At 40.3% G+C, this 13,431-nt stretch overlaps 1 protein-coding gene across 8 annotated transcripts in view; it reads left to right on the top strand.

Annotated features, from left to right (window-relative positions):
• Positions 1 to 13,431, top strand: part of MBD5 (methyl-CpG binding domain protein 5) — a 240,630-nt gene that overhangs the window by 137,917 nt on the left and 89,282 nt on the right. Inside the window, exon 1 of one of the 8 annotated variants that reach the window (XM_050969166.1) lies at positions 1,144 to 1,299. The exons of the other annotated variants lie outside the window; for them this stretch is intronic. The gene's annotated coding sequence lies outside the window, so the exon portion shown is untranslated. Of the gene's footprint in view, positions 1 to 1,143; positions 1,300 to 13,431 lie in introns of those variants that run through there. 8 annotated transcript variants of the gene reach the window in all.

Genomic DNA, 13,431 nt, shown 5'->3' with positions numbered 1-13,431 from the left:
TAAGTCCCATTAATGCCAACCAAAGCAATACATGCATAGAAGGGAAAAATATAGTCCTTTGGGAGTAACAACTTCGTTGTCTTTATGTGTGTGTGTCTGTGTGTCTGTGTGTGTGCGTGTTTGTAGAAGTATTTATTTAAACTTATATGCAATGCTCATATTACACAAAAGTGTAATTAGGTCTATGGCCATTTTAAAATAACCAATAGACTCTTGTGGTTGGGTGGTTTGAACACGTACTCAAATACTGATTTACTTCCTTCTTTCTGATTCTTGTTGCTTGTTCATAGTGAGCACCACATTATCTAAATACTTGAATTTAATTCACAAAGTTTCTCATCTACAAATTCATATTGGACAACAAGAATAATTTAAAAGCATTCATGACCAATATGGCTGTTCCAAATATATTAGGATTTCAACTTTTGCTGTTGTGCTCAAACATATATTACTGAGTTGCTTCAATATTCAAACCAAAAAAATTAAATCAAGTTATCAAGGGGTTTTTATCTTTTAGCTTCTTACAATAAAATAAGGTTTGGTCCTCCATTCCAGTTTATTGAGAATCACTTTTGGGCGGGCGGAAGGTCCACTAGAATTAATTGTTAGATTTTGTAAAACAATGAAAGATGTTGTATTATTGCAATAGAAACATTCATAAATCATTCTGTACAGATCTGTAGCATACTACATTGAAGACAGCCAGCGTGAGCTAACTAAACACTGTTTTATTAGACCAAGTAATGATACAGAGCTTGTATTAAGGTGCCTGAATATTTAATTTTATGTTAACATAGTTTGTTATTTTAAGAGTATTCTTCTCAAGAAAGACTAGGGAAATTGTTGATTATTTGCTGACTGTTTCAGTAAACAATTTTAAGAACAGCACTTGGGGGGAAAAAAACATTTCATGTCTCTAAAAATAGCTTAGTCACATGACTTAGTACTTTAGCACAAAAGCATAATTTACAGGTTTAATTTGCAATCCCACTATATTTTTGACATTCTCTTGCACAGAAGCTCAGTCTGAATGACTCACATGACTTAATATTTCTCTGCATTGAGTGCTCTGTACCTAGTACAAAGCAAGATGATTTAATGTAATTTATACAATTTGGGTCTCTGCATTCTTTCTGCACAAGTGTGATTTTTTTTTTAACTCTCGAATGCTTCGTTTTTGAATTCACACATTGCACAATTAATGAACTTTTGGGGTCATCTTAAGCAAGGGATGAGTGTCGTACCAACAGATCATATCCACTGACTATATTTCCAGCGGGCTGATTTTTAAAAAAGCATGTAAGTAAAAACTAATGGAGACTTTGAGTTCCATTTTTACATCGGTTTTTTAATTATTATTCTGTATTTTGTCACAACTTAATGGCCTGTGTGCAAAATGATCTAATGAGAAGCTGTCAGATAAAAGCAAAATTTACAAATAGTTAATTTGATATTTATTGTGTCAATATTTTCTGCACTTATTAAGTGCCTCTAGACTGTACAAAAAGGTACTCATTTAATCGTTTGGCCATATATTCTACAGTCTAAAAATACTGATGAAAACTGAGTTCACCTTAAGTGATTTGGCCTTTGGGAACCAAGGGTCTGGAGTTTGGGGAATAAATTTGATCTTTCTATGTTATGTCCTTGGATCAACCTTTGAACTCCTAGTTCCTGTATTTGCAACATTGTTCTGGTGCTTTAAAAATATTTGCAGCTGAATTAGATGTGAGGTCATAATCAGAATGTGACCTTCAAAGGTTTTCTTAACTTCATTTTCATTTCCTTCTCTCTTGATCTGACAGAATTCAAAAGCTACATTGATAATTTTCTGGTGAACAGATTTATTAACTTAGGTCAGCAAGAGAAGCATTTAAGCCTGTGACATGTTGAATACATGTTTTAAATATTAAAGGCCCTTCCTTGTTGTGCCTATTGCACTTTGGAAGTTCAAATTCCTTCTCCTTCAGCTGCAGAATGTTGTGTTTGGCTTTTTGAAGCCTCCTTGTTTCTTGGTTTGGAATCGGTCTTTCTTACTAGTATGTAATACCATCAGTGGTGGGGTCTTCCAGAACTAACTGAATATCAATGAGCTGTGGGAAAGTTTTGCTGAAGCCATGACCTGAAATGAGCTCTTACGAACTGATAAATCCATCTCACAGATCAGCCACACAGAATTAAGCTAAAAGCCATGCAACCAGAAAATCAACCACTCATCCTCGCCCCAAACAATTAAGGTCTAGAGGGAAACTGCTCTTCTAGAAGTTAAATTGTGGCAAGGGTCAGGGAATTATCCCATAGCAAAGTAAATGTTGGAGGAGACAGAAAAATCCTCTCCAACAGAAGCAAGAGAGAGTTAAAAAATGCTCCCCAGCCATTTGGAGGCCTGTCTTCATTAGCTATGGTGTCTGGTTTTTTTAAAAAAACCTTATGAAAGAGAGTTATAAACATTTTTGCTCTTTATGTGCTAGAATGTCTTAAAATACTTCAAGACATCTAAATTAACATTATAACAAAGAATATTTTGAAATGTGTGACTGGAATCTTTATTATGTAGACAGGTTCTTGCTATATAGTACTTTTGTTTTTTGCTTCTTTAACATTAGCAAACAAATTCTGTCAATTTTAATTGGGAAGTGGGTTCATTAGAGTTTCATGTTTGTGGATTGAAAAGAGGCCAATTATTGAAGATAATAGGAATGGCTTTCAGCCATTTTAAAATGTAGACAAACCATTGTGGTCCTGTCCAGATCACCTTTGTTAGATCTGTATGGTAAACAAGCCAAAGGCACTTGGTAATATACATTGAGTCCATCCTGAATGTGACACAAGTGGATTGTATTCATAATAATGACTTAAAATTCCATACTACAGAGTAAATTCACTGTTTTAAATTGCCTCGGGTTCATACTTGGAATGTAAATTGTTAGACTGAATACAAATTTTATTTTTAAAAAGAAAAACAAACCTAAACTGATGAAATTGTTCTGTAGCTCTAATGTATGCATTAGAAATATATATAAGAATTAATTTGTGGGTACTTATTTCTTGATATTGAGTGATACTTTTCTAAGTATAGAATATATAATATTTTTTTAAAAGAAAGAAGGAAAAGCTGTTACCTTCTTATCTGTTGATAGCCAGGGCATCTCTCTGTCTCTCCAGTTCTGAGTTCCTTTTCCCCTCTAAAGTCTAGACGTTCTAAGTTGTGGGGTGTTTGAAAAGGTATCTTAAGTCCACTTTGATTCTTGTATGGAGCATACAAAAGAACATAATTATAAGAATATTGATCACTTTATAGAGTAGCATTTAGTCCGTTATAAGAAAACTACTCATGGTTTTGCATCTTCATTTTCCATTGAGATTGTCTGATTACTGAAATTCAGGTGAAAAGCTCTTTTATCAGAGGTATGTCAGTGATGGTAGCAGCCAACAATTGTCACCAGATCTCCAGAGGAATTACAAGCAGCTTTCTCCATTCTGTTACTGTATATTGTTGTCTAGAGATTGTGGGCCAGTTACTGGCCCCCGCTAATTCTGCTTTTCATTACTCTGGCCAACTGAGGATTCATAGATTCCAAGGCCAAAAGGGACCATAGAATCATAGAGGATTAGGGTTGGAAGAGAGCTCAGGAGATCATCTAGTCCAACCCCCTGCTCAAAGTTGGACCAATCCCAACTAAATCATCCCAGCCAGGGCTTTGTCACGGTGGGCCTTAAAAACCTCTACGGAAGGAGATTCCACCACCTCCCTAGGTAACCCATTCCAGTGCTTCACCACCTTCCTAGTGAAATAGTTTTTCCTAATATCCAACCAAGACCTCCCACACTGAAATTTGAGACCATTGCTTCTTGTTCTGTCATTGAGGCGGCCTACCTTCATCGACAACGGATCCAAGTGTTTCCATATGTTGATGACTGGCTCATTTGGGGCCATGCCAGGGACCAAGTACAGTCCCACGTTCGACTCGCCCTAAGCACGTTCCACCAGCTGGGCCTCCTGTGCTCAACAACAAAAAGTCGACTCTGCAACCAACCCAGAGAATAGAGTTTATTAGGGCAATCTTAGACTCCAGACTCCCCCGAGCCCTCTTGCTGGACGCATGCTTTCAGTCAATGGTGAACATCATCCGCAGCCTTCAAAACTTCCCGGCTTCCATGGTGAAGACGTACCTCAGCTTTCTGGGGCACATGGCTTCATGCACTTACATAACCAGGCATGCCAGACTTCGGCTTCGCCCACTTCAGGCCTGGTTATCAACAGTATATTGACCAGGTTGAGACAGCCTGAGTATGGCGGTCACAGTCCCAGAACCGGTTTTGACCTCCCGTTGGTGGCTGGACCCCATGTCGGTGTGCAAAGGGGGATCATTTCCCGCCCCACAATCTTCCTTGTACCTAGTCACAGACTCATCATTTCTGGGATGGGGGGCCCACCTCGGCAAACTCTAAACACAGGGCCTTTGGACCACATCCGAACTAACTCTGCACATCAATGTATGTGAACTGATGTCAGTACGCCTAGCATGTCAGGCATTTTGCGGGAACCTACATGGCTATTGTGTGGCAGTACATACAGACAACGCCATGGCCATGTTCTACATCAATAAGCAAGGGGAAGCCCGGTCATAGCCCCTATGCCAGGAGGCCGTACGCCTGTGGGAGTTCTGCATAGTCCACTCGATACATCTGGTGGCGTCATTTCTCCCGGGTGTCCAGAACACACAGGCAGACCACCTCAGCAGGTCCTTCCAGCCTCACAAGTGCTGGATTCACCCAGACATCATCCACTCCATCTTTCTGAGGTGGGGATTTCCCCAGGTCGACCTATTCGCCTCGCACAACAATCGGAAGTGCTAAGTGTTCTGTTCTCTCCAGGGACATTCTCTGGGTTCCCTAACAGACGCTTTCCTACTTCTGTGGAGAGACCACCTGTTCTATATTTTCCCTCCATTCCTGCCGGTCCACAGGGTCCTGCTCAAGTTATGCAGGGACAGGGCATGTATGACTCTGGTCGCCCCAGCATGCCATGGCCCAGGCAGCACTGGTATACCACGCTCCTGGAGTTGTCGGTAGAGCCTCCGATCACACTTCCGCTGTGGCCGAACCTGATCTCACAAGACCACAGGCGCCTTTGTCATCCCGACCTGCAATCACTCCACCTTACAGTGTGGATGCTACATGACCAACTTGGTCGGAATTACTCTGCTCACAATCAGTGCAGCAGTTTCTGTTAGGCAGCAGGAAGCCCACCACTCAAGCCACGTACCTAGCCAAATGGAGGCGATTCTCCTGTTGGTGCAAGCAGCACGCCAGGCCCTCTTTGAGGTGTCGATACCGCGTATACTATGTCTCTTATCCCTAAAGCAGCAGGGCCTGGCAGTATCATCTGTCAGGATGCACCTGGCAGCCATCTCGGCTTTCAATCCAGGAGAACGTGCTTCCTCTGTCTTCTCCAATCCGTTGGTTGTTAGATTTCTGACGGGTTTAGATCACCTCTGTCCTCAGTACGACAGCCGGTTCCGGTGTGGGACCTTAACCTGGTCCTTTCCAGACTCACAGGCCCCCTGTTCGAGCCGGTGGCCACCTGCTCACTTCTTTACCTGTCTTGGAAGACAGCCTTCCTTGTAGCCATCACTTCAGCAAGACACATGTCTGAGATCAGAGCCCTCCAAGCAGCTTCACCCCCACCCTGCCTTTCTCCCCAAGATGGTATCAGCTTTTCATGTGAACTAGGACATTTTCCTCCTGGTCTTTTACCCAAAGCCATACACTACATGGCAAGATCAACGTCTGCACTCCCTTGACGTTCGTAGGGCTCTAGCCTTCTATATCGAGCGTACTAAGCCGTTCAGGAAAACAACCCAACTCTTAGTTGCAGTGGCCAACCGGATGAAAGGCCTACCGGTCTCCTCCCAACGCATGTCCTCATGGATCATGGCCTGTATCCATGTTTGCTACGACTTGGCAAGTTTCCCTACCCCGTGCCTCACCGCCTACTCCACGTGGGCTCAAGCCTCATGAGCTGCTTTCCTGGCCCGGGTCCCAATACCAGAGATCTGTAGAGCTGCTGTTTGATCATCGGTACGTACCTTTGCCGCTCATTATGCATTAGTTCAGCAGTCTAAAGACGATGCCGCATTTGGTTCAGCGGTTCTGCACTCAGCGCCATCTCACTCCGACCCCACCGCCTAGGTAAGGCTTGGTAGTCACCTAATCAAAATCGATATGAGCAAGCACTCAAAGAAGAAAAGACAGTTACTCATGTTTCTAACTGTTGTTCTTCGAGATCTGTTGCTCATATCCATTCCAAACCTGCCCTTCTTCCCCTCTGTCGCAGTAGCCAGCAAGAAGGAACTGAGGGAGCGCTGGGTCGGCTGGGGTATATATCCAGCACCATTAAGGTGCTGCTCCAAGGGGCTCCACAGCCAACCCACTGGGTGTTGGTTGGGTAAAAATTCTCCAACGATCGTGCACACAGCACACGCACACCTAATTGGAATGGATATGAGCAACAAATCTCGAAGAACAACAGTTACAAAGCTGAGTAATTGTCTTTTCACCGACTATAGTGCTAGATTATGAAAAATGCATTGTTGTGAATAAAGGGCATTTAGAGAGTCACAAACTCCCTCATTGCTCCACAGAAGGAAACTCTCTGGGGCAATCTATACCTGGCACAGTGTATGCTGGCCAGTACACCATCCTGGCTACTGCATGGTTGGAGGGACACCACAGTTCTGTGGAGTCTATTTCTCCTCCGACGTGGTGAGCATTGGTAAGAAGATCTGGAACAAGGCTTGGCTTACACCATTAAATTCCTTGTACTTGCACGTAAAGATTCATCAACTCTTCCTCCACACTCAAAACACGCAGTATTATTATTAGTTTATCTTTTACTACCTATAGTATCATATGTTCAGTATCAATTGGACCATTCAAAGAAATTGATAGGTAATATATCCTTCACATTATCAATGACTTTTTTTAAAAATTTTTATCTTTTTTCCCCTAGCCATCATTAAAACAAGATGAAAAAATTTAAGCTTTCATTGATTTATGTATTTTAAGGGCAGAAGGGATTTTTGTGGTCATTTAGACTGACCACCTGCATAACATAGTATGACAGCAAACTATCCCGATGCAAAGGAAATATAGGAGGAAAAGTAAGAGGCCAGAATGTGAAAACATGGAAAAATTATTAAGGATGAGTACAAAAAAATAGCACAACCATGTAGGGACAAAATCGAAAGACAAAGATACAAGAGAGTTACTCCTAACAAGGGGTGTAAAAACCATCAGAAGAGGTTCCCCAAATACATTTGGAGCAAGAGAAAAATGAAGGAAAGTATAGGTCCACCACTTGAAAGGAGGGCCAATAACAAATGACACCAAAAATGCTGAGGTGTTTAATGCTTATTTTGCTTCAGTCTTCACTGAAAGTTAATTGTGACCAGATACTTAACACAATTATTTTTAGCAACAAGGGGGAAGGAGCACAAGCCAGAATAGGAAAGAAAGAATTTAAAGGATATTTAGATAAGTTAAATGTAGTCAAGTCATCAGAACTTGACAACATTCAACCTAGGGTATGTAAGAAATTAGCTGAAACAATCTGTGAACCACTAGCAATTGTCTTAAATTAAAAGAACTCCTGGAGGACAGATGAGGTCCCAGAAGACTGGAGAAGGGCAGACATATAGTACCTGTCTTTAAAAAGAGGAACAAAGACAACCCAGGAAATTACAGACCAGTCAGCCTAACTTCAATACCTGGAAAGATACTGGAACAAAGTGTTAATCAGTTATCAAACAATAAATTAATACCTAGAGGACAACAGAGTAATAAATAACTAATAACCAACTTGAATTTCTCAAGAATAAAGCATGTCCCAAACCAGCCTAATGTCCTCCTTCAACAGGGATACTGGCCTACTGTGTGCTGGGAAGTAGTAAACGTGATTTAGCTTTTGACACTGTCCCACGTGACGTTCTCATAAGCAAACTTGAGAAATGTGGTCTAGATTAAATTACTGTAAAGTGGGTGTCAAGTTGGTTGAAAAACCACACTCAAAGAGTAATTATCAGTGGTTTTCTGTCAAGCTGCCAGGATATCTCTAAGGATCTATCTTAGGTCTAGAACTATTGAATATTTTCATTAGTGACTTTCATAATGGAGTGAAGATTATGCTTATAATATTGTCAGACGATACCAAGCTGTGAGGAGTTGCAAGCACTTTGGGGAACAAATGACCTTGATATATTGGAGAATATATTGGTCTGATATCAACAAGATGAAATTCCATAAAGAAAAGTTAAGAGTGACAGGATGTCATCCAGCCCCTATCTCTTTTCTAACCACAAACTGCTCAGAAACGTTTTTCTGGTCAAACACCTTGTCCAATTTATTTACAGTGTTCTCCCCACCGTCCTTACAAATTGTGCAGAACTGTATTTACAATAGCATACACTCCTTAGCTCACACAGCCTAGGAGAGGGGAGACAGAAGGTATCTTCCCTTTCAGAGATATCTCCTGGCTCTGACTCTCAAAAGCCTGCCAGACTCCCCCTACCCTCCCTTTCCTTCCTGTGCCTTTCTACTGTCTGGGCTATAGGGTAATTAGCCTTGGAGCTCTCTCCAGCCCCTTCCCAATCTGTCAATTAGGCACAACTTTACCTCTCAGGTTTACTCTGGGACAATGTAATTGGTGACACAGTGATGAGAGTGTTGGTACAGCTGCTGTTGCTCAACACCATCTCACAAATACACTTAAGGAAAAGTCAAATGCACAAATACAAAATATGGATAACTGACTAGGCAATAATACTGATAAAAACTATCTAGAGGTTATAGTATGGTGCAGAGGTTCTCAAACTCTGGGTCGGGACCTCAAAGTGGGTTGTGATCTCATTTTAATGGGGTCACCATGGCTGGCTTAGACTTGCTAAAGCCCGGGCCTGAAACCTGAGCTCCAGCACCTGGGGCTGTATCTGAAGCCCAAGGGCTTTGGCCCTGGGCAGAGGGGCTCAGGTTACAGGCCCTCTGCCTGGGACTGAAGCCCTTGGGCTTCAGCTTTGCCCTCACCTGCCTCCCACCCCACCCAGAGCAGTGGGGCTCAGGCGGGCTCAAGCTTTGGTCCCCCTTTCTGGGGTCATACAGTAATTTTTGTTGCCCGAAGAGGGTCATGGTGCAATGAAGTTTGAGAACTCGTGTTAGAGTGGACCATAATTGAATGAGAGTCAGTAATGTGGTGCAGTTGTGAAAACAGCTAATATAATTATATGATGTATTATTAGGATTGTCATATGTACGGCATGGGAGGTAATTGTCCCCGTTGGCACTTCAGCAGGAGTACTATGTCCAGCTTTTGGTGCCACACTTCAAGAAAGATGTGGACAAACTGGAGAGAGAGCAAAAGAGAGCAACAAGAGGAAAGGTTAAAAAAAATTGGACATGCTTAGTCTTGAGAAAAGAAGACTGGGAACAGTTATTAAGAGAATGGCGATCAATTGTTCTCTAGGTCCACTGAAAGTAGGACAAGAAGTAATCTGCTTAATCTGCAGCGAGAGAGATTTAGAATGGGTTTTAGGAAAAGCTTTATAATTTTAAGGATAGGTAACTACTAGGAGGTTGCGGAAATCCCCATCATTGGAGGTTTTTAAGAACACGTCAGACAAAGATCTGTGAGAGGTGGTTTAGGTGTATTTGGTCCTTCCCTTCCACAGCACAGGGGAATGGACTGCATGACCTTTTCAGGTCCCTTCCAGCTCTACCTTTCTATGAACACAGACCACAGAATTTCACCCCTACTTCCTGCATCAAGTCCATAACTTCTGATTAACAACATCACATTTTTGAAAGATATCCCAATCTTGATTTAAAGACATTGTGAATACCACGTATATTGGAAAAATGTATTATATTATATTTTGCGCTTCTATAGAGCCTTTCATTCAAACATCGTGGAATTCTTTATAAACATGAGTGAATTAAACATAAGATCCTTCTGAAGCAGGATGTCATTATTGCATTTTACAGAATGGTTAAATCAAAGTCTGTCTGCTCTAAGTTAATTCATACCTGTGCAACTGGGCCAGTTATACCATTGCCCCTTCCACCATCCCACTCCCAGTGCGGAAATACTGCACCAGCACAGCTCACACACTGGTACAGTTGAGGCCACTATCATAACAAAGTAAGCAGCAGTAGTTCAAACCCCACCCCAAGCTGGTGCAGTTTAAAAATGTACCATTCAACTCATCAATTCATCATAGCTCAATTTTAAGATTGCCACAGTCTATCCTTTGTTTTCCCCATTTATGGGCAGGTTTGCAGGGGGGTGGTCTCCCTCAAAATAGAAAGTAATGTATTATGTCATTGTATGTGTAGCAATTCTTTACTCCTAGAATTCAGTACAACAAAGTAAGATCAGGAGAGAGAGAGAGGAAACCTTTATCCTCACATTTGTTGTGATTAAGTTAATTGCTTAAGTGAAAATAGCACTTCACAAAATGTTCAATATTAATCTCATTAGTCAGCAGAATAATGAGTTTTAAAAATTAAAAACACTCCATAAATTAAAGCAACAAGCATTGTTGTCTAATTAGATGACAGTTGAGAATCCTAATTAATTGCTTTGAAATACTTAAACAGAGATTAATAATTAGCAAGTAATAGCCAAATGAGGTCTCATTTTAACTTTGCATAGCCTGAACATCAAGTTATTTACTTTGGGAAGCTAAAAATTGCTGTTGTGCTTCCATCCCCAGAGCTATCCTTTATAAGGGCATTTCCTATTTTGTTAGCATGTAGTTCATCTGTTTTGTTTGTCGTTCTGTGTTCTTATGTGACATTCATTGTGTTATCTAGAATTATTTCAATGTTTAAATAAATTGACTTTCAGGCAAGTAAATATTTTCTCTCAACTTCTCCCCACAGGAAGGAAAGGTGCATGTGATGTTTGTTTTTAGTTACAAGCAAAACTAATAAGTAATTCTGTATGGGAAAGCAAAGTATAAAAAAGTGAGGTTTGTCTTTGGATCACAGAGTGGGAGTTTTGTGGATGCTCTTAGTTCTTGCGGAAGTTAAGTCTAGAGTCTGGGGCCCTTCTCCAAGAAAAAGCAAGCCCTATTTCCTGCGCACACACACGTCAGCAAACATCCATCAAGTCTTATACGTAGCCTTTCTCTGACTGCACAGTAGATGCTTTGGACATTCATGGAGTTTAGTTTGTTTTAAATTGTATAGACTAGTTTGGATATATTAGGTCACCAAAATTTAATTAGCTGAGTTTAGCTCTTACTAGTTGAACTCAGTGAAATAAATATTTTGTTTGTAGTTTTGTGATAATGCACAAGTTTAGACTGTTGTTTTTAGTTTCTAAGTTACTTTTTGTTTTGCACTAAATGTTCCCATTTTACCATGGGTTTAAAAAGAACTGATAATGTTTTACTTGGAAGCATTGACTACACAGCATGGAAAGGGTCAGGTTTGGTACATCCTGAAATGCAGAATTACAAAAAAGAAAGAACATGTATTATTAAAAACTAAATCATATAAAGTAATAATTGGAGGAAGCTTTTTTTAATAAGTGATAACACAAATACCAGTACAGTGTTTTTATATGGTGTTTTAACATATTTCCCTGAGTTAACTTCAAAACAAAGCTAAAAAGAATAGTTTAAAGCACAGTATAAGGAGAGGCAGTGATTTGGTGTGGAGAGAGGGGGAGAGCATTCAAGATAGATAGGAACAGCATAAACAGAAGAGCAACTCCCCATCTCTTGAATTGCTAAGAGGTTACACAGAGAATATACATATTAAAATGGGTGGCCCTGATGTCTGAGAGTCATTACCTTAGGATGGAGGGAGTATATGGAGAATTTTGACAAGATATTTAAAAAAAAAATGCTAGTCAGGAGGAGCAATCATTTTTGTGATGTTGACTTAGTAAAAGACCTGAATTGGTGAGAAAAGTAGGGATCTCAGAATCTAGGTCGAAGCCACGTATTCTGTGGGTGACACACTTTCACCTTGGAAGCTGTCATTCTCTTTGATTTCATGATTCACTTATTGATCATTATTGGCATTGAAATCTACATTGAACCACCAAAATGTTCATTGACTTACTGATGTGGCGATGCCATGCCACCGCCCTTCTTTCACCACCTCCTTCAGTTCTCTCCTAAGAACTTACTGATACTGTCTAGCTCTGCACTACTAACTATCCACCTAGAATCCTTTGCCCTGTGCTTTTATATAACATTTATTATAAAAACAACATCGTGAAAAGTAACTCTTCCACTTTACTCAGCACTGATAAGGTCTCAGCTGGAGTATTGTGTCCATTTCTGGGCACCACATTTCCGGAAAGATATGGACAAATTGGAGAACATCTAGAGGAGAGCAGCGAAAATTACTGAAGTTCTAGAAAACATGACCTGTAAGGAAAGATTGAAAAAATTATGTTTGTTTAGTCTGGAGAAGAGAAGACTGTGGAGGGGACATAACTCTCTTCAAGTAAATAAAAAGGGTGATGCATTTGTTCTTCTTAACCACTGAGGACAGAACAAGAAGTAATGGGCTTAAATTGCAGCAAGGGAGATTAGGTTAGACATTAGGAAAGACTTCCAAACTTTAAGGGTAGTTAAGTGCTAGAACACATTACGTGGGGAGTTTGTGGATTCTCTGTCCTTAGAGGATTTTAAGAACAGGTTAGACAAACACCTATCAGAGATAGTTAAATAAAATTGGTCCTGCCTCAGTGCAGGGGGATTGGACTAGGTGCCCAATCAAGGTCGTTTCCAGTGCTGAATTTCTATGATTCAATAATTCAGTTGTTGTTGTTTTTTATTAAACATATCTGTGACCAAAAAAGTGTGCCATGATTAAACAATTTGAATTATTTCTCTTCCTCCTTTCCTTTGTCTGTCATTGGACTTCATTATCATTTTTTACTGCCTGCCTGAAGGCTTGATACTAGGGATACGCTGAGTGCTGCGGCAGTGATCAACACTTTGTAAGATCAGATGTTTAAAATGTAAATTTCTAGTATCGTGCATATCTTATTATAGGTTCTACATAATAAAATAATTAAAGATTGCCACTACGCCAATGTGGCTAACGAAAGATTTGTACAAAAATGTTCATGTCAGCTGCTTATTTTTATTAACTATATATTGATAGTAATGTGCAATGGCTACAATAAATATTTTTTGATAATTTATCATTACACTTAATATAGTGGAAATGCATGCAGTACTGCTGTAGTATATTACACTTTCCACTAGCGTTCTCTAACATATACATGCACAGACATATGCACGTGACTAGTCAAAGATTGAAATTATAATGTTATGTGCTCCTCTGTATAGATCTTCTACACAAGAAAAGGCTCTATTCCTGCAATTCACTACATGTAGGGTTCAGTGG

The sequence above is a fragment of the Gopherus flavomarginatus genome, chromosome 10 (genome assembly GCF_025201925.1).
Source record: "Gopherus flavomarginatus isolate rGopFla2 chromosome 10, rGopFla2.mat.asm, whole genome shotgun sequence".
In the NCBI taxonomy this organism is placed as follows: Eukaryota; Metazoa; Chordata; order Testudines; family Testudinidae; genus Gopherus; species Gopherus flavomarginatus.
This window is presented reverse-complemented; position numbering and strand designations above follow the sequence as displayed.